The sequence below is a fragment of the Peromyscus californicus genome, unplaced genomic scaffold (genome assembly GCF_007827085.1).
Source record: "Peromyscus californicus insignis strain IS unplaced genomic scaffold, ASM782708v3 Scaffold_9__1_contigs__length_137607984, whole genome shotgun sequence".
Classification (NCBI taxonomy): Eukaryota; Metazoa; Chordata; class Mammalia; order Rodentia; family Cricetidae; genus Peromyscus; species Peromyscus californicus.
Genome location: NW_026294617.1, coordinates 55,662,521 through 55,682,337, shown reverse-complemented (window position 1 = coordinate 55,682,337; position 19,817 = coordinate 55,662,521). Strand labels below are relative to the sequence as shown.

The following is a 19,817-nucleotide window of genomic DNA, read 5'->3' as shown; positions in this document are numbered from 1 at the left end:
ACTGTTACTGCCTCTTTTTGATTTAAGGGATTCTATAGTTGTCAGTTTCTCATTTTGATTTTTGAATTTCATTCCCCAAATTTCTAATGATGTTATCTATTTTTCCCCCATTTATTGAAAACAGTCTTTTCTCATACAACATGTCCTGATTACAGTTTTCCCTCCCTTTACTTCTCCCAGTTTCTCCTCACTCCCCTCTCATCAGGATCCACTCCCTTTTGTCTCTCATTAGAAAAGAACAGACTTCTAAGAGATAATAACAAAACATAACAAAATAAAATGTAAGATAAAACAAAAACCACAGGGCACACCAACAGACGAGCCCAAGAGAATGCACAAGAATCAGAGACTCACTCATACCCATACTTAGGAATCTCATAAAAATACTAAACTGAAAGCCATAATAAATACACAGAGGATCTGGGGCAGACCCATTTGGCCCTGTGCTTGCTGCTTCCATCTCTGTGAGTTGATGATATGAGCCTTGCTTAGTTGATTTAGAGGCCTTGTTCTCCTGATGTCCTCCATCCCCTCTGGCTCTTACACTCTTTCTGCCTTTCTTCCTGGGAGTTCCCTGAGCTCTGTGGGGTGGGATTTGATGGAGATCTCCCATTTAGAGCTGCATGTTCCAAGGTCTGTCTGTCTGTCTGTCTCTCCCTCTCTCTCTCTCTGTGTGCTTATTAGAGTTTTGTGTATACAAAATTCATTTCAACTGCCAGTATAGGTTTCATTATTTGTTTCTAATCAAGAAATTTTCTTTTTTTTTTTTTGTTTTTTTGTTTTTGTTTGTTTTTCGAGACAGGGTTTCTCTGTGTAGCTTTGTACCTTTCCTGGAACTCACTTGGTAGCCCAGGCTGGCCTCAAACTCACAGAGATCCGCCTGGCTCTGCCTCCTGAGTGCTGGGATTAAAGGCGTACATCACCACCACCCAGCTCTAATCATGAAATTTTCTATTTGCCTTTTCCAGGTTCTTCACTAGAACAGCGAACATAATTGAGAGGTTCTATATTCTTCTCTTCTTCCAGATACTAAGAATTTACATTTAGCCCTTCATAATTAAATATCATTTTAGCACTGAAATTTGTAGCATTCTTTAAAAATCTGACATGTTCTGTCTCATATGGGGAATCTGAACAATAATATATGTATATATGTAAACAAATGTACCTTATGTGTACAGTGTAACATGAAGTAAATATAGGGAAATGAGAACAGAGTGAATGCAGGCAATGTACAAGGGTGTGTGTGTGTGTGTGTGTGTGTGTGTGTGTGTAGCTTAATTCTGTCATGGATTTTTTTTCTTTTGGTGGTGGATAAGTACATTTCATGTGAAACTTCACAACTTCCCAAAGAATTCCAATTCTAACTGTATACAAACTCACCCACTTGTATAGTATTTGTGTCTGGATAACTTTGGTGTGACTTTTTTTATTTATTTCGAAGTTTTTTTTTATAATAAAGTAAAAAATAGAAAGTTGAAGAAATTATCATCTTAGTTTTCTAAAAATATTATGAAAATATTATGGATTATTATTATTATTTTGCTTGAGACAACCTCAATATGCAGCCAGGCTATAGATCTTTACTGTGCTGTTGTGGTTAAATTTTATGTTACAATTATATGGATTAAATTCTCCTTCATCATGGTAGATTATTTCTAACTTTTTCTAGTTCTAACTTAGTTTTCAGAGTTTTTCCTTTAGCTATTGGCCTGTTACATCAAGGTTATCTAATTTGTTGCTCTATAGTCATAGTACCTCACACTAACCTTTATTTTTGTAATATAGTGATCTCATTATGATTCCTTCTAAATACCATTTACCTCTTGTTTCTAAGAAGGCATTTTTACCCTTTTAAAAAAATCAGTTTTCATGGTTTCCTAAAATACTACACTATTTAACCTTAACTATATCCTAACTATAGATGGACTTCATACTTAGTTTGTGATTCCTAAGTAAATCTTATTATCTCTATACTTTATGCAGCTCTTCAAATTTCTTACTGGTGAAGTATAACATTTCTAGTTTCCTGATCATTTTTCCTGGACACAGGAGGAATTAATTTTATAGTTTTAAATTTTTATGTGAACCAAGTTAGAGTTCACTTAAAATAATAAATCATAATAAACTTTGATATTGAATAAGCAACATTTAATGAGCAGTAACTAGTGCTAGGTAAAGCAAAATACTATACCAACATAAACAGACTGAGCCATTATACATCACATACTAAGAATTAAAGAAATTGAAGAAGATATTTATTATCATATAGCAATAAATATGGAGCAAAAAAAAAAAAAAACCTGAACCCAGTTTTGTCTGACTACAGAGCTGATATACTCAGGGGATGGTAGACTTGCTAAAAAGACCAGATATGAAATATTTTAGGCTTGTGGATATCCCTTGTTCAACTCTGATATTACAGTAAGAAAGCAATATCCAAATGAAGGGGAATAGATGTGTTCTAATAAAACTTTTTTTACAAAGATAAGTTATGTATCTGCAGGGGAAGCTGGTAGCTTGTCATTCCCTGAAATTAAGTGATAGATCATAATGCCTAAATTCTTCTTTACAATCTTCCTTGATTACCAATGGTCAATTCTTCCTGCTTCTTAGGTTTCTCAAATACTATTATAATACTAGAGCTGTGATTTGCATGACCATTTTCATGTGATTATGCTTCATGTTGCCTTTTTCTGTTAACTATGTTGACAGATTATGACATGCAGTAAATTAGTTTTCTGTTTTATCTTCCTATAATACTCAACCCCATGTTACTAAATGACTAAGAGTTTAGAAACTTATGTGGTTATTAACTGGGAATCTTGCTCCCCTCAAAGCCACTTTCATAAGGGAACCCGATAGGTGAGTAAAGTATTGATACAAAGAGTATAAATACAGCAACAATATGGTCAAGATTGTTTGGTAACATCAGTAAAATTGAGTCTATATGCAGGTGAAATTTTCAGTTGTTTTCATTTCCTTCCTCTGGAATTCTCCTCAGGCTTTCCTATCTGAAAGAATAATTCATCACAACTGCTAAGTCCAGGATGTGTCATTGTACAGATGAATCATCTTGCAGATAGTAATCACTGTGTAGATGTTGGCAACATTTCATATTTTAGAAATGGATAATACCATTTTCTATGGCAACAAATTTTATAGGGTTTCCCTCTAGGAAGCAATTGTTTATTTTGTCTTGTCAGGCAGCTTAGCAAACGTTCAACTCTTCTTAAGCGCAATCCTAATATCAATAACTATTATTTATTTATTTGGTGGGTTAATGTCTTACCATGGAGCTCAGGCAGGCCTCCTCAAACTCATAACCCTTCTAGCTTAGCCTCTCAAATACTAGAAATATAGGTGTGCATTACCATGCCCTACAAACCATATTATTGAATGCAGTCCATATAGACATAGATTCTACAATATTTTAAGGCAGATTACAATATAATCATCAAATTTTACAGAAAATGTTTCAATGAAAAACTGCAGGAAAGGTTTTAGATTGCTGGCTAGGTAGCTTTCTGGAGAGATGCTATCACTCTCTAAGGATTCTCTTTGCCCAGGGACTTGAAATTCGCTAATTATCCAGATGAAAAGTTGGCGGGAAACTTTGCTAACCTACCAGGTGGGCTTAGGGGAAAGCTGTAGTGGGTGGTTGTTTGAGCCATACCCAGAATCACCACCCCTAGTAAGGTAGCAGGTAGCTGTTACACCTGCCTATGACCTTGAGGTACATGCCCTTGGGGCATGGCCACCAGGGATCCTTAAGACCTAGGATGCACATATGTGGCTTTCTCTTAGCTTCACTACCTCATGTTTTGGATGCTGATATAGACCAGGGCAGAGTTTGCCAGAGAACTGCATTGGACCCTGCCTCACCCTTCCAGAATCCTGTGAGAAATTCCTTTACTCTGTCTTGTGAGTTAACCCCCAAATAAATTCCTTTGATCATTAAATAGACTCCATGGATTAATCCCAATAGAAAGCATTGAGTTTCTAAGGATGAGAGTCAAATTTAAAGTTAACGTGGTTTTAATGAGCAGTCTGACTGACACTACTGAAAGTTACCCCCCAGTCATTTTCCAACTTCCATCCTTTTTCTTCATACACCAGAAGTCCCTGATATCCCATCTTCTTTTGAGGTGCACAGTGGATATCTGCTGGAGGCCTTTAGGAAAGCTTTTATTTCTTTTTTTAAAAATATTTATTTATTTATTTATTCATTCATTCATTTATTATGTATAGTGTTCTGTCTGCATGTTTGCCTACAGGCCAGAAGAGGGCATTTATTTATTTATTTATTATGTATAGTGTTCTGTCTGCATGTTTGCCTACAGGCCAGAAGAGGGCACCAGATCTCATTACGGATGGTTGTGAGCCACCATGTGGCTGCTGGGAATTGAACTCAGGACCTCTAGAAGAGCAGTCAGTGCCCTTAACTGCTGAGCCATCTCTCCAGCCCCCAAGCTTTTATTTCTTGGTTCAAAGCTTCATTCCCCATTCTTCCATCCTCGGACTGGAACGTGATACCTGGACAGATGGGCAAAGGATTTGTTCGCCTTACACCTAAATGTGAGAAATTGCTGGGTCAAAGATTCTGAAAATGCTGAGCCTCTGCACAAAAAGGAAAGTCTACTCACCTCTGGATTGCTGCTCTTAAAATAAACAAATAAAGTAGGAATGTAAAATAAATCCTATTGTTTTGTTATCATTTTGCCTAAAACTTACAGCTGAATGTATTTACTATTGAGACATTTGTGTTTAAATTCGTAAATACTTGGGGGCAACATATTGGGAATACAGTTTTTTGGGTGTTTGTATGTTTTTTGAAGACAGTGTCTCACTACATAGCCCTGGCTGTTCTGGAACTCATTATGTAGACCAGGTTGGCCTCCAACTCACAGATATCTGCCTGCCTCCGTCTCCTGAATGCTGGGATTAAAGGCATGGCTACCATGTCTTGCAAAATGTTTGGTTTGACATTACTATTAACCGATTTGCCTTCTTTTAAATTCGTGTGTGGGGGGGGGGGGTGGGGGGGGGGTGGGGGGGGGGAGGCAGGCACTGCACAGATAGATGACATCCATCTGTCGGATTGTTTAAGCCAGGGTTTCTCGCTTTTGTCCTTCGCACTGTACTGCAGGCAGGCTAGGGGGGGGTATTCTTCTGCCTCTGCCTCCCATTTTGGAGTAGGAGCACTGAGACAGATTACAGACCTGTAAAGCTTTCAGCTTCATGCGAGTGCTGGGGATACAAAATCCATCCTCAAACTACATAATAAGTCCTTTACCCCCCAAACCACCTGCCCAGCCCAGACATGTTTTTGTTGTTAGTTTCAATGCACTTTACTTTCAAATAATTTACCCAACAAGCACCTGCCCCGCACCCTTAAAACAACTGATCCACTCAAATAATTGAGGATCAAAATATCAGAGCTCAAGCTGACGTCAGTCATCAGTGTAGCATAATGACAAATAGCAGCCAGATGACATATACAAATTGGTGACTCTGTTAATGTTTCTCCATTTCTAAATCATCTAATCTGCTTTTATGTTTTGTGGAACATGAGCAGTTGCCAGGCCCGGGTGGAACTGGCCTATAATCCTAGCCCAGGGGAGGTGAAAGAGGAGGAGGAGGAGGGGAAGAGGGGGAGGGGGAGGGGGAGGGGGAGGAGGAGGAGGAGGAGGAGGAGGAGGAGGAGGAGGAGGAGAGGAGCTCAAGGTCAGCCCTAGCTATGCAGCAAGTTAGGGAGTAGCTTGAGCTAGTGAGACCGGTCTTAAACAAATTATACTCAAGTAGCTCTTATTAATCCTTTATAATTTTATATTGTATATATGTATTTTATGAATGCGTGTGTGTTTGTTTGTGTGTGTGTGTGTGTGTGTGTGTGTGTGTGTGTGTGTATGCGTGTATGTAGGTGGGGGGGGTGCACATTCATGAGTGCCATGAGCACACACACAGCTCGGAGGGCAGCTTTCAGAGTCGGGTCTCTCTTCTACCGTGTGAGGCCGAGACCCAAGCCAGGTCATGAGGCTTGGCAGCAAGTACTCTTTAGCTGCCCGACCACCTCAATGGCTCGAGTTCTTTACAGGAACACAGAGACGTTAAGTACAGGAAATAAACCAAACACCTTTTCTGAGAGATTTCATTTGTGCACCTTTTGTGTAAGACCTCATAACTTTTTTTTTTTTTTTTTTTTTTTTTTTTGGTTTTTCGAGACAGGGTTTCTCTGTGTAGCTTTGCGCCTGTCCTGGAACTCACTTGGTAGTCCAGGCTGGCCTCGAACTCACAGAGATCCGCCTGGCTCTGCCTCCCGAGTGCTGGGATTAAAGGCGTGCGCCACCACCGCCCGGCAAGACCTCATAACTTTTTAAGTTTCCTGAGTTACCTGAAACAAAAAAATACAACATTGTTATCCAGCTGTAAGAATATGTCATTCGACTTTCATGTGGTAGAACATGGCAGAGGACTTATCATACATGATTTAAACTGCTTTAAAGATAGATTAAATGATTTAATATATGTAAGCAATTAAAAATCTATGTAGATAACTAGATAGAGGCTTCTTAACTAGAAGGCTGAATATACCTCATATACATTGCCTGCCTCAAAGATTTTAAACTGCTATGTGAGGTGTACAATAATTAAACACTTCAATAACTAACTTCATTCAAGTGAGTGGCAAGTATTATACTTTGTAATAGCATGATACTTCATATTATACTTCATAATAGCATCCTACTAAGAGATGGAAACAATAAAATTCCTTCTTCAATTCAAACAGTGCTAAAATACCTATAACCCAACAAAATTTAGATGACCAAACAAAGGACAGCTGTGTGGTGGCCTAAATTTATAAACCTAGCACTTGGGAGGTAGAGGCAAGAGGATCATGAGTTTAATATAATCTTTGGATATATATTGAGTACCAGGCCAGTTAATATAGGCAACATATCAATCATTTGTTGTATTTCTGGCTAAGGTCAAGTGGAGAAAAATATGAGAACTTTTCCAGTGATCTCTTCTCATTTCAAAACAACAGAAAAGCCATAATAAAAACAAGATGCTAGGCGAGAGATGGAGGACAGTTGAGAGGCACTCACTGACCTCTTAGCCTGGGCAATCTGAACTAGTTACTGGAAATTCTGCTTGAGATATGTCTGAAAAAAACAATGAATATACTTTTCAAAATGAGCTCATTAAGGCAGAGTAAATTCTGTTTGCCTTATCACATTAATTACAAGTTAGCAAGGAGCTCTAAGCACTATTCCTAGGCTAAACCACAAAGGGGCTCAAATGGTAACAAAGTTGACATGCCATACAAGCTTCCACAGCCCAATGATGCAGGCCTCAAAACTCATCCCTTCCTGGTGACAACTCCAAGGTAACAAACACATGTGTCACTCGGTTAAATCAGTCTTACTATGGCCTTCTTGATGTAATCATTTTGCTAAAATAGAACAAATGTTATATTTTAATTAGTATTGCTATGGCCTTCCTGATGTAACCCTTTTGCTATAAGAGAACAAATGTTGTATTTTAAGGACTAAATTCTAGTCCAGATGAAGCCTCATACTATATTCATCTAATTTTCAGTAAGTACTTCTATAGGTAAGAAAAAAATACACACACACAAACACAAACATATGCATTTGGGGGTAATATAAGATAAAGACATCTTTAAAACAATGCAATTCTAGAGGCAAGGAGTGGAAGATCTTTAAATGGCAACCAGTGCATGAATTCCTAACTAAAACATATACCATGTTAGGCTTAGGTTAATGATAATATGTGCTCTATTCACTCAGAAATCCAACAAAAGACAGCAATGATTATTCTGAGCTCAGTATAGACAACTGTTGTGGCAGAGGGCTGAATTCAGTGCTAAATCAGATGTTTAAGCTAAGTGAAGTTTCCTAGTTGAACTTGTTTGTAAAATGATAAAATAGCTTGGCAAATAGCTGAACACGTTACCACTATTAAATATGGCCTATGTATAAGGTTCTTAACATACATATAAAAGCCAATGAAACTCAATATTAGTCCTAAAGATCCTGAATATCTGATGAGCAAGACAGTTATGAACTCAGCTAACAATACGGAGCACGGTACTAAGCATGTGAGTGTCAAAGGAATAGGAAGAGTAATCATCATTTCCAAGCTAATTTATATCCATCAGCATGTTAGCAAATGTTGGCTAAAACAAATATAGCCAGCTAAATAGCTGCTGTTATTAATTTCATCATCAAAGAATTGTTTATAATTAACTAGCATTCACCAAGTGTATAGTAACAAAAGAGAAAAAAAACCTTACAAAATTTTAATTCTGACACAAACCAAACTATATGTTTCTAAAATGTCAAGTCAAAAGTATCGAACACCCAAATCTACAAATGCTTAAATAATACAGAAGACCCTCTTTCCTCTTCTTGAGGGTGGGGTAGAAAAAAATAACTAGAGAAACTGAAGAACAAATTCAGACTTTACACAATGAAATTCGGTTTTAAAAGGAAGACATTAGCAAAGATCTTTCTCAGAGGCTTGATGGCAAATGGAGGTGAGTCACAGGCTTCCCTGGCTGGGAAATGTCCACCATCGGAGCGTCTCCTGGCAGTGCCACGCATCTCAACCATATTTCCTCCCTTTGGAATGAATTTAGAAATGCTGTCACCCAAAACTATAGATAAAATTTTGCAGCCCACAAAATCTGAATCAAATCTGGCTCGAATCAACACATCTGAATAGTTAATCAGAACAAAGCTATTTTCAGAATAACTAACTTACACAGTAACCACTCGGTGGGATCAACTGTCTTATCTATGGAAATACAGGTGTCTCACTGTATACTTCCCAGTACTGGACAACATGTCTAATTGAGTGGGTAGTCGGTCACAGTGCAGCTTCCTTCTGCTGACCTTGACAGGATTTGCTCCAGATCAACATGAGCTAGAAAAGAAGCACCTGGTCTGGAGAGCCTAATGCTCTAACTTCCAAGACCCAAGCCTCCTGGAGAAGTTAAGGCAGAAGGGTCAAAATTTCAAGAGCAGCCTAAGGAATTGAGTAACATGCTATCACACAAAAACAAAGAAAAGACTGCGAAGATTTCAAATTCCAAATTTAATGAGCTAGTAGTACAGTGGTAGAGTGTTTAGTTATCATGCCTGAGAGCCTAGCTTCAACTCCCAGGCATGACAATGACAATAAAAATATAATACTCTACATGTATGAAAATGATTATTTATACATCCTATAAAAATAGAAAAAAACATAATTACCCAAATTTTAAGAATGAGATATGGAAAATATTAGCTGTAAGACTAAAAAAAGCAAAACCAATCCTTATTTGAATAAACAATTGATCTGGATCCCCAAATCAGTATTTAACCTTAGGAAATTTTGTAAAAATCTAAACTGGTTATTGCTTATATTGTCTGTTTAAGCAGTTCTGTTAAGGGAATAAATATCACTTTAGTTTTCATTTCTTTTAAAAATTTTGTCCAAATAATACCATGTATTCGTTCTGCCTTTATAACCTACAACTGTTCAAAATTTAACGTATTAATGATGTAGTGACTCACAGTGTAAAAAAGTAAGGTCTGTGTTATGTGTGTAGGTCTGTAGAAATTAGTGGTTGAGAAAGGAAGGTCATATTCTCTTACATGAACACAAAACATCCAGCATTTTTTCTCTCATGCCAAAGGTATGCTTCTCAAGCATTTTGTAAAAAATCCATTTCCCTGTCTCCCATTCACAGCAAAACCATTTGCTCTTGAACCTGTATGTACTTATTCTGTTGTGTCAGAGACAGTCACCAAACCTCCCACTAGAAACATATTCCAGCTAATTGTTGACTCAGTAGGCTTAGAGTCAGAATATCACATTTAATGAGAGGTCCTAAAAATAATGCTCTTTGAAATTAACCAAGTCTTCTGGCCGAAGGAGAGTCATCTCTGAGGAGTTTCTATAGAACAGAAACATTTGCATTTTTCATACCATATACTCACTCATAGCTATGCATAAACAGCAAAAAAAATGAGATGAGCAGGATAATCTGCTTTTTAATCATAGCTGATACTTTATATACACTGAATGGCCTTTCCCAACACTAACCAATAAAACATTTCTGGTTATTTGAAATAGAATGTGAACATCAATTAAACCAGATGAAGAGTTCAAGGTGAAAAATAAGTGTCCAAGTATGATATTTTAATGATTTGCTCTCATATAGAAACATGGTCTTCTCACTCTCAAACTGACACAAGAACCCGATCTCACCCATTGAATTCTTAAAAGGATCCAATCTCTTGAAAACAGGGAAAGATTAGGTACTTTAAAATTGCAATCTTTTTTTTTTTTAAGTCTTATGACACCTCAGATCTAAGATGTATATAGCTAGGTGAGATTCAAAATGCATCTCCATTTCACCTGTTTTCATGTCAATTATCTTCTATCCATTTTCTTGGTTATTGGCTGATTTCCATCAGAAGTTCTTTCAAAAGGTCCTTCTCATAAAGGCTCTGAAAGAGCTTCATTAGCAGTCATGTAAATAACTACTATCACTCTGTGGAAGGAATAAGCTAGAGACAACAGGGATTCAGTTTCCAGATGAATCAGCAGTGGAGCCTTAGCATCCAAGACTCTGACTCAGGACTATGCACCTACATCACAAATAACAAGGGCAAGCACAATCCTTTCCAAGTATAACTAAACCACCAGATCATATTTGCTCTCCCCAAATCATGGTTTGGAGATCACACCAGCTAGATGGCTACAGCAATTAACAGGTCTCCAGTAGTGTACCCAAAAAAAACATCCATCCTTACTGTGGCTGCTAAGTTTAGTGGCTTCTGTTGCTTTTTCTGTCTTACAAGCTCTTTGGGTCTTCTCATACTTACATGATCGTCAATCTAAGCCTAGATATTTTTGTTTGTGTTTATTTTTATTTTTTAAGATTTGTCTGTGTACACAGTTCTTTGGCATATGATATGAGAATGTGGGAGGGAAGGATCTAATTAACTCAGTGATGTAGATTCCTCATCAGTACCAGCACTCAGTAGAACTGAACCTTAAGCCATGGAGAGAATACCTTTGAGCCAGTCATCTTAAAAAGGCAATTGTGTGAATTACAAAACAAAATTCAAAACCCTAAAGTAAATCAGAATAGCATGACAACAGAAGAAGATAGAAGGTAGTTACTGGATCTTATTGATCATTCTTTAAAAAATCTAAAGTATTCTGACACTCTATGGAACAGTCAACTGTCATAATAAAGGCATTTCAGAGCAGATTTGCTGCAATATGGTATTATCATTAATAGGCATATAATCTCGGACACTATGTAACAACAAGAAAATGAACTAAGCTGATAGATTCTATTTTTCCAAAATGAAAAGGCTGTAATCTGTCCTAGTTACACAGAGGTATGGAAGACTATTATCTTCACCAAATATTTCAACATAATTCCACACATATTTATTAAACTTACATTTAAAAGTATACACATGAGAATGAACTATTTTATGATACTATATATCGCTAAAATCGGAACCCATTATAACATACTAAAGGTTATCATTTTACACCTAGTCTCTCCAACAGAGGAAAGCTCCTCCACACAGCTTCCCTTGTACTCCTGTTTTCAAAAGACGAGCAAATGTTACCGGACACAAATGAGAGACTAAGGAGCAGCGAATAAGTACACCATATGTTCCTGTTGTAGGCTGAATCCAGGTCTTTGTTTCAATATTCCAGCGCCAGCAGGAAGGAACGCTGAACAACCACCTATTTAAATTTATTTTCTCATTATCGCGGTAAAAGTTACACTTACGATAGGTTCAGCCTGAACCCATTCTATTTTATTATTTGCTCCTTTAATCTAGATATTTTTGCAATCCCAAGAACCTGCAATACAACCACCCTGGATAACAGGTCCGTGACAGAACAATCTGATACAACACAAGCGGCAGGCACTGAAGAGAACAAAGTTATTTTCCTAGTAAAATAGTTCGGAAGTGATTCTAGATCAATGACATTTTTGCTTTTTACCAGCTACGCACCTATCTAGACACCGTCCACCTGGTTCTCAATTAACAGGGCTTTCTTCAATCTTGCGGTCTCCCACATCAGTTTTAACGGTGCAACTCAAAACAAAACCACTAACCGCGCCCTTCAAACCTCAGACGGAGTTACCTTTTGCTTTTTTTCTCCCTACAGAAGTCCAAAATTGTACATAGTTCCCCTGAAAGGGTTTGCGCCGCTATCTTAAGGCAACGTCGCACTCTTTCAGCTCTGCCCTGGCGTTCCTATTGTCAGAAACCTTTCTCCCCCGGGCGGTATGCTGGCGTCGCCAAAGGGCACCCACGCTTACCTCCCGCTCACCTGCAATCCCGGGCTCGGGATGCTGGAGGAAGCTGGGCGGGCTGCGATCGCTCGCTCGCTCGCTCACTCGAGCTCCGGCTCCTACCTCTCTCCGGGGAAACTACAGACCGGGCTGAGCCTGGGCTGCTACTGAGCCCCAAGCTCCGCCTTCCCCTCCTCTCGTTGGCCGAGCCTCGGGCTCCGGCTCCTCCCTCTGCCGTTTGCGCAGCCCGGGCTGCAGGCGGCGCGAAGCGGTACTGAAGCAAGTGTCTCTCCGGTCCTGGTTCTCGGTCCGCTCCGCCTCGACCCCCCACCCCACCCCCGGCCCCCCGCCCTGCGTCGCACCTGGCGCTTCCTCCGGTCCTGTTCAGCCCTCTCAGTGGGCTGGCCCAGGGAACACCGGGGTGGGCTGTCCTGGGGAGTAGTGCTGCTTCGGCCCAAGCGGAGCCCACGCCTCACCCTCCCTCCTCCACCCCTCCAGTCCCTGGAGGCTTCCTCTGCCGCCTACCCAAGGAAGGACCCAGCCCAGCTGCCGGTCGCTTGCCACCTCTGGTCCCCCACCCTTTTTCCTTCCACCCATCCGCGAGCCCCGCCCATCGGTGGGCGCGGCGTCTGAGGGCCGGCCTTGCATTCTGATTGGTGCAGGTGAGAGTCGGCCCCGCCCTTCCTCCGTTTCTGGGCGCTCCCTCTCTCTTCATCTCCCTTCCTCCCGTAAAGGCGGGGAACTCTCTTCCTATTTGCTAGAAGTGTCCCCACCTATCGCCCTGGGCGTTCTCGCAGCGCCTTCTGGGAAATGTGGTCCTGTGATCGCAGGAAGTGCTGACGGAACTGGCGGGCGGAACTACGAATCCCCGTCGGGCCTTGCGCGACTCCTGCTGGGCAGGATTCCGGACAACGCCTGGTTCCTCTCGGGTCCTTCCGGCGTCGCCGGAGTGAATTGATCCGGGAGTTGAAGAGGGCTCCAAAGGTGGGAAGTGAAGTCCGTGCCTCAGTTGCCGGTAAGGCGAGGTTTCTCGGTTCGGGTCCGCACGGCTGCGCGGGCAGCCAGCGCGGCCTGGGGTCTGGCGGGGGCCGAGGCGGAGGTGCTGGGGCTGGGCTCTGGCCGGCGGGCGGACGGGCGGGGAGCGGGGCCCTCTGGGCGTCAGCGAGGTCTTTACGCGAGCTGCGTAAAGCTGGTTTGTAAATGCCGCTTGCCCGGCCCGGCCCGGCACCTCCAGGAAGTCCGCTGTGGGTGCGGGCGGAGGGGAAGGGTGAGGTCGGCCTCCCGGTCCCCGCCGACCGAGGGGGCGGATGTGCTGGGGTGGGGTCCCCGGCAGGTGAGGCTGGAGCTGTGTAAGGCCTGGGGCGAGCGTGGGAGCCCGGGAGTCGGCTCCCGGTGTGACTGGGGTTATGCCCTTTGAGGGAAGAGGAGAGCCAGTGTTGACAGTTCCGACTCAGTTCCAGTTTCCTGATGTGGCCTCTTTAAGGAGGTAATTCTTAACTAGAAAGGTTTGTCCCTTTTAACTCTAAGACGTCAGATGCTTTTACTTCTGAACTGTACTCAAATGCGCTTTCACTTTGGGATGCTCGTGAGGAAACTAAAGAAATAAATGACGTGCCCAAGGTCACACAGATCTCCAGAATCTAGTCCGCTGAAAGTCCAAGTTCTGACCAGAGTTGTCTGCTTAGAAAGAAAGTGGGGAGGTGGTTGGTAGTGCTCGAAGCGGATAAAAGAAGTTGCAAAGTAGTGTGTGCATTCCTCAGAAACGTTAGGATGTGAAGATTTGGTTTGTTGAAGTGGAGTGAAATTCTTCCCACAGCATCCTCTCTTAACGTTTTGTTAAAACAGGAAGGATCGTTTTTAGCTTAGATATTTACCCCTTTTCTGTGGCATACTAAATGATAACAGTCAACTTCCACGTGCCATTTTTAAAGGATAGATAATATTTAGCAATAAGCTCAGCATTGCCATAACGAGAATAGTACTTTCCTATTTTCTAAAACTACTTTCCTATTTTCTAAAACTAAGAGTAAAGTACGGGTGAAACTTTCACAAAACTTATTTTACACATTTTAATGTTTTCATTAAGTGAAAATTAAATGCAGAATCATGGAGAAGTTATAACATGGTCATTACCAGAAATGACTATTTTTTTTTTGGTGTGAGGTTTTTACTTTTCCCTCATTTTCTTCACTCCATGTATAAGTAGTAAAACAAGTGCTTGTATGTTTTCTTTTTCTTGGCCATCATCTGTGACTTTTCATTCATTCTTAATGTTAAAGAGTGAAAAAATTATGCTTCTGTATTCAGTAAAAGGCAATGCACTTGTTTCAAACAAGTGACTAATTTTAGCTGATAGATATTATTAGATAGTTTTTAATAGAATTGTAGGAGTTTTTTATTGAAGACAAGATTTCTTCATAAGATTATATCCATAAACATGCACATTTATAGTTAGTAGGCATGCTGTGTAAATTAAAATATTAAATACATAATATATACTATAAATAAATACACTATATTTTGAATGTGCTTTGCTTGCTATGATTAATATTAAAAATTTGTTGTTTTTTTTTTTAAATGCAAAACTTTTCTGGGATCAGAAGAATCTTTGTTTCTCTGTCGTTCAAGTTAATATGGTCTTGTTTTACTGTGACTTTTAAAGTAAATGGAGAGGTATGGTAGCATAAAATGGGACAAAATCAGGGATAATATAACATCATGCATAGAGTAGTACAAAATAAGGAAGAAGCAACTAAACAAATGGGAAATTGTGGGGTTAATTTGCTTTTGAAGTAGATTAAAAGATTTAAATGGGCCATATATACATCAATGCTGGTAAAGCAAGAATGCCAGTATATTTTCTAGATGACTGTGGACATTTGCTGTTTGCTGGGAAAGGTTTGAAATGAGTTTTAACTGGCACATAGCTATGTGGTTATGGAGAGTTTTTTTTTAAACAAAAATGAAAAAAATAATTTTTGTCTACTCTAAACATCTCTGTGTCTCTGAGGTCCATTATAATTGTAGTGTTTCATCACTACACTTGTAGTGCTGAGATGAATGATGTTATTGCTGTATTTCAAATCCTTCAGTCGCTAGCTAGAATTCACCGTGGCTTGTTTAACCTGTAGTGTGCAGCTCTCAGTGGCCACAGTTGTTCTCTGCTGTAGCTTTGCATCAACTTTCAGACATTATCCTTTCCAGGACTTTGGAGGTCTTCCTTATTTAGCTGTTCTTGTCTTAAAAGGTAGTCTATAAGAGCGCTCTACTGTAGCTTTGCATCAACTTTCAGACATTATCCTTTGCAGGACTTTGGAGGTCTTCCTTATTTAGCTGTCCTTGTCTTAAAGGGTAGTCTATAAGAGCAGGAACTGTATATTATTAATCTCTGTAGTCCCAGTTGGTAGAGTAATTGAGTGGCTACAGAGAGGAGAAAAGGCTTGGGTTGGTTTAGTGACTTGCCCAAGGTCATATGGCCTGTAACAGATCAGGTGGTTATAATCCAGGTCTTTTGACCATACATCTTTAATATTATGTTCAAAACTTTGATTATTGTATGTAAGAAAAAGAGTGACCATTACAAATGTTTTGATGGCATGATCCTCTTACTCTGTTTAATGCCACCAATTTTTCCTGAATGGCTCCAACCTTATCATTAGCTATTGTTTTTCTAATATAAGATACTTCCTGATTTGGGGACCATTTTACAAATTCCACGTCTTCCCCTGTCCTATTTCACCTACCCTCTCCCAATGTGGTCAGTCCCTTCAAGGCCTGTCTTACTCTGACCCCTCCTTTCCCAAACTAGAATAGATTCCTGCCCTGTATTCTATTCTGAATTCTTCCATATACTAAATTCTTTCCCATATTCTGAATTTTACTGACACTGTCACAAGGGGAACTTACTATTTCTATACTGATTGAATAATGTTTTACCATCCTAAAGGTTACCTGGGCAAGGCATTCTCATTTGTTATGGCTTAGCCTGCCTCTTGTACTATTTAGCAGTGAGTATTCAGTAATTATTTGCAGAATGAATGAATGAATGTATATATTCAAGCATAGTGCCTCCAGTACCGTGCTAGGGTCAGAAATACAGAAATGAATGAAGCATCTGCTTCTTTCCTCATAGCCAGTTGAAGGATACAGGAATTTTCAAATGGATTTAGGACAGATATAAAGGAGTTAATGCCAGAAATTTAATGTAAATTATAGAAAGGTACTTTTTCTTGGTGATCTCTAAAGTCTACATTAAGTAGTTTCATTGTGGAAATATAAAGGAGTTGTTTTCTTTTACAGCAAAATTTCTGTGTAGCTCAGCATTTTAGAAAACGTGCTACTGCCTTGCTTTTTAAAAACAAGCAAGATGCATTATAACAAAATATAGACATGGAAGAAACTTTTTAATGGTCGTTATTCTTCCTTAGATATATTCGTTTTTTTTTTACTTAAAAACAGTTATTTTACTTGCCTTTGGCCGAGGACACCAAAGATAGAAAGAAATAAGTTTACACATTCAACTCAGAATACAGTTAAATTGCTAAAGTCTTAGAAGGACTGGAGGCAAGGTTTGCATCTAGACCTGTCTCCATGCTTCTTTGGGTTTTTTTGGTTGTGGTTATAACCAGGATTTAATACATCCTTCTTGAGAGAAGATGATTTGGGGAAACTAACTTTCTAATTTCAGAGGAACTTATATTTTGCCCTTCTTAAAAGTTATATTTGAGGATTTTAAGATAATATTTTACTTGCTTTGAATATGACACAAGATTAAAAGTGTTTTTAAAATTTTGCAAAAAAAATTTTAAGGATATAGCAGGCTAGATTTTTGTCTGGAAAACAAATTATGTAATTTTTCACAGTACCACAGTATTACAGTAGAATACATTCAACATCTCTGAATTATGTAGCCTTTTACTCATTCATAACATTTACCAATACACCGTCCAAAAGAATATTGTCAAAAGTGATTGCTTTAAATTTTGATGATGTGCTAAGGTTTACTATTGAATGTGTCTTTGCTAAATTCTGAACTTGGTACTTTAAAAAAGTTAGTCTGAATGTTATTTGAATCTTCAATAAAAACTTCATATTTATCTCATATATGCAGTTTGTAGGAGATTTAGCTGAGGTATTGTTTATATGTTGTTAAAGTATTAGAGTTATTACGATAGGTATTGTTACTAAGAATTTTAAGCCAAATACACTAATTTTTCCTCTGAAACATATAGAACATGGTGTGATTTTATACTTTATTGCATTTGAAATATTGTGGGTTTCAGATTTAAGGTGATAGAATATTTATACACATTCAAAAATAACAAAAGTGAAAGCACTTCTGTTGAGGCAATTAGAGGTAATTTATTTGCTGTAATTTAATTTCACAGTCCAATTTTATATAAACAACAGAATTTCATTTAAGCTACAAAACACAACTTGGCTGGCATCACACTATTAGTCTTATTTTTCAAGGCCACTTTTACCTTTGGAGTATGGGAAGCAGGTTTTTTAAACTATGCAAAAGTGATTTGAACCTATGTAATCTCCTACAGTTACTTAGAATCTGGTGTTACTTTAGGGATGAAGGGGAGCACAAAGGATTTGTTTTTTATCATTGGGTTACACTGAATTATTGGGTAAGCATTAGAAATTAACTTCCCTTTCCTCAGTCAGAACTGTCTCTTGGGAATAAGTTTGCCATAGGTAAGTCTAAATTGTATAGTAATAATACCTTGGTTCATTCACCTATGTAGTTGTTGAGTATGTTTGATGTGTGAAATTGTCTATTTGGTATGAGCTAGAATCTAATATATATGGCCAGTGTTCATGCCAAGCATTTTACATGCCCACCTACAATCCTTACAACCATCAGAGGAGGTAAGAGCATTATTATCCACATTTTGTAAACAAGGGAGAGAAAATAAGGCACTTGCCCAAGATCACAGAACTCATACTTGCTTGGAATTACGTTGGGAGTTCAGTCCAGGTGGCCCACTGGAGATTCCAGCCTTTTAATCATTTCAGTAAAATGGTGTTCATAGTTAAAGGCCTACTTGTAGCATTAGAGTTGCAATAACAGAGAAATTGTCCCTTAGATGTCATGGTCATTGCGGCACAGTTATTGTTATTTGTTAAGTAGGTTTACACTTGAAATCTGCTGGGAAGTTCATACAGCAGAGACTAACAGACCACTTGTACATTACATCCAGGGTTTTTTTCCATCAGTGAAATAGATTGTTTTCCTTTAGGTTGGTGGGTTAAGTATTTGATTTCCTATTCAGATGCTATTGGAAAATATATATAATCTGGTATTGTATATCATAATTCACCACTTAAAATCAGTGCTGGGAGCTGTTCAGACTGAGGCTTTGTGCCTGAGTTTGTCAGGGGAATGGTAGTCCATTTTCTTATCTCAGTCTGGGACTTGTATACATGGACAATTAGTCCTACCACTGGTCTTCGCAGAGTAGGCATGGCTCACTAGATGCAGGAGTGCTCGTCTCTGTCACTGCTTCTTCACTGACTGTTCACCGCAGTCCCGTTCATTTTCAGGGGCTCGCACTGACTTCATCACTGTATCACTGAAGAGTTAGAGCACTGTTGCTGACTTAGACCGTCGTGCAGAGGTCTATGACAAGTACTAGGAAATGGAAAATGGATACATTTTCTAGGGAGTTTAAACTTTAGATAGAAAAGGAGATGTGAAGATGATGTCTTTGGCACTTAGACATTTTAATATACAGCACTTCATATGCATCTATTTGTTTAATAATTAGGAGCCATAGCTGATATGGAGGGATAAAACATGGTTTCTCTAATTTGCCATCTGGCTCTTTATGCTAAAATGACTCTTTCTGTCTTATTCAGCCATCCTGCCTTAATTCAGGATGACCTGGAATCCAGCTGTGAGTGGATTGAAGGAATGAAAAAATCCTAAAATGTTACACCCTTGCTGCTTTCTCATACTTATGTAAGGTTGTACAACAAAAGGTACTTGGAAATGTTAAATGAGTCAGACCTGGCCTCTAGGCAGCAGTGGCTCTCTGTGGCACTTTATTGCAAGGCTTTCTTAATTTAATTCCAAAAGATTTGGAATAATACTATGACCTTTTTATTCAGAAATACACATGCTTTGAGACATGCCTTTATCTATGTTAAAATCGACATTTTAATAGTATTGAGATTTTGAGGTTGATGTAGGTGTTCTTATAAACAGTTTTACAAAATGAAGGGTACAGAAGGGACTCTAAATACCATATAGATAGCCATTCTATTGCCCCCTTCTTGCAACTAAGATAATTTGTATTGAGATCAGTTAGGAGAAAAAGTAGAGTTTAATGGCATCATCAAGGGAACCTTGCCTTCATTAGCAGCACCTAGTGTTAAACAAGAGAACCTGGGGCAACTTGTTTTTTAGTGCTACAGAGTCTATCAGCATTTAGATGCCTTGTTTTGGGTGTAAAAACCATCA

General features: G+C 39.1%; 2 protein-coding genes across 11 annotated transcripts in view; one reads left to right on the top strand and one right to left on the bottom strand.

Moving 5' to 3' along the window:
* The window catches only part of Serpini1 (serpin family I member 1), an 81,636-nt gene extending 68,742 nt beyond the window's left edge, over positions 1-12,894 (bottom strand). For 2 of the 7 annotated variants that reach the window (XM_052730138.1, XM_052730142.1), the window contains exon 1: positions 12,385-12,520. The gene's annotated coding sequence lies outside the window, so the exon portion shown is untranslated. Of the gene's footprint in view, positions 1-6,267; positions 6,375-12,373; positions 12,521-12,708 lie in introns of those variants that run through there. The other 5 variants (XM_052730137.1, XM_052730141.1, XM_052730135.1 and 2 more) reach the window with 5 other exon arrangements.
* A 336-nt stretch (positions 12,895-13,230) lies between these two features.
* The window catches only part of Pdcd10 (programmed cell death 10), a 40,467-nt gene continuing 33,880 nt past the window's right edge, over positions 13,231-19,817 (top strand). The window contains exon 1 of one of the 4 annotated variants that reach the window (XM_052731021.1): positions 13,231-13,361. The gene's annotated coding sequence lies outside the window, so the exon portion shown is untranslated. The remainder of the gene's footprint in view (positions 13,362-19,817) is intronic. The other 3 variants (XM_052731023.1, XM_052731024.1, XM_052731022.1) reach the window with 3 other exon arrangements.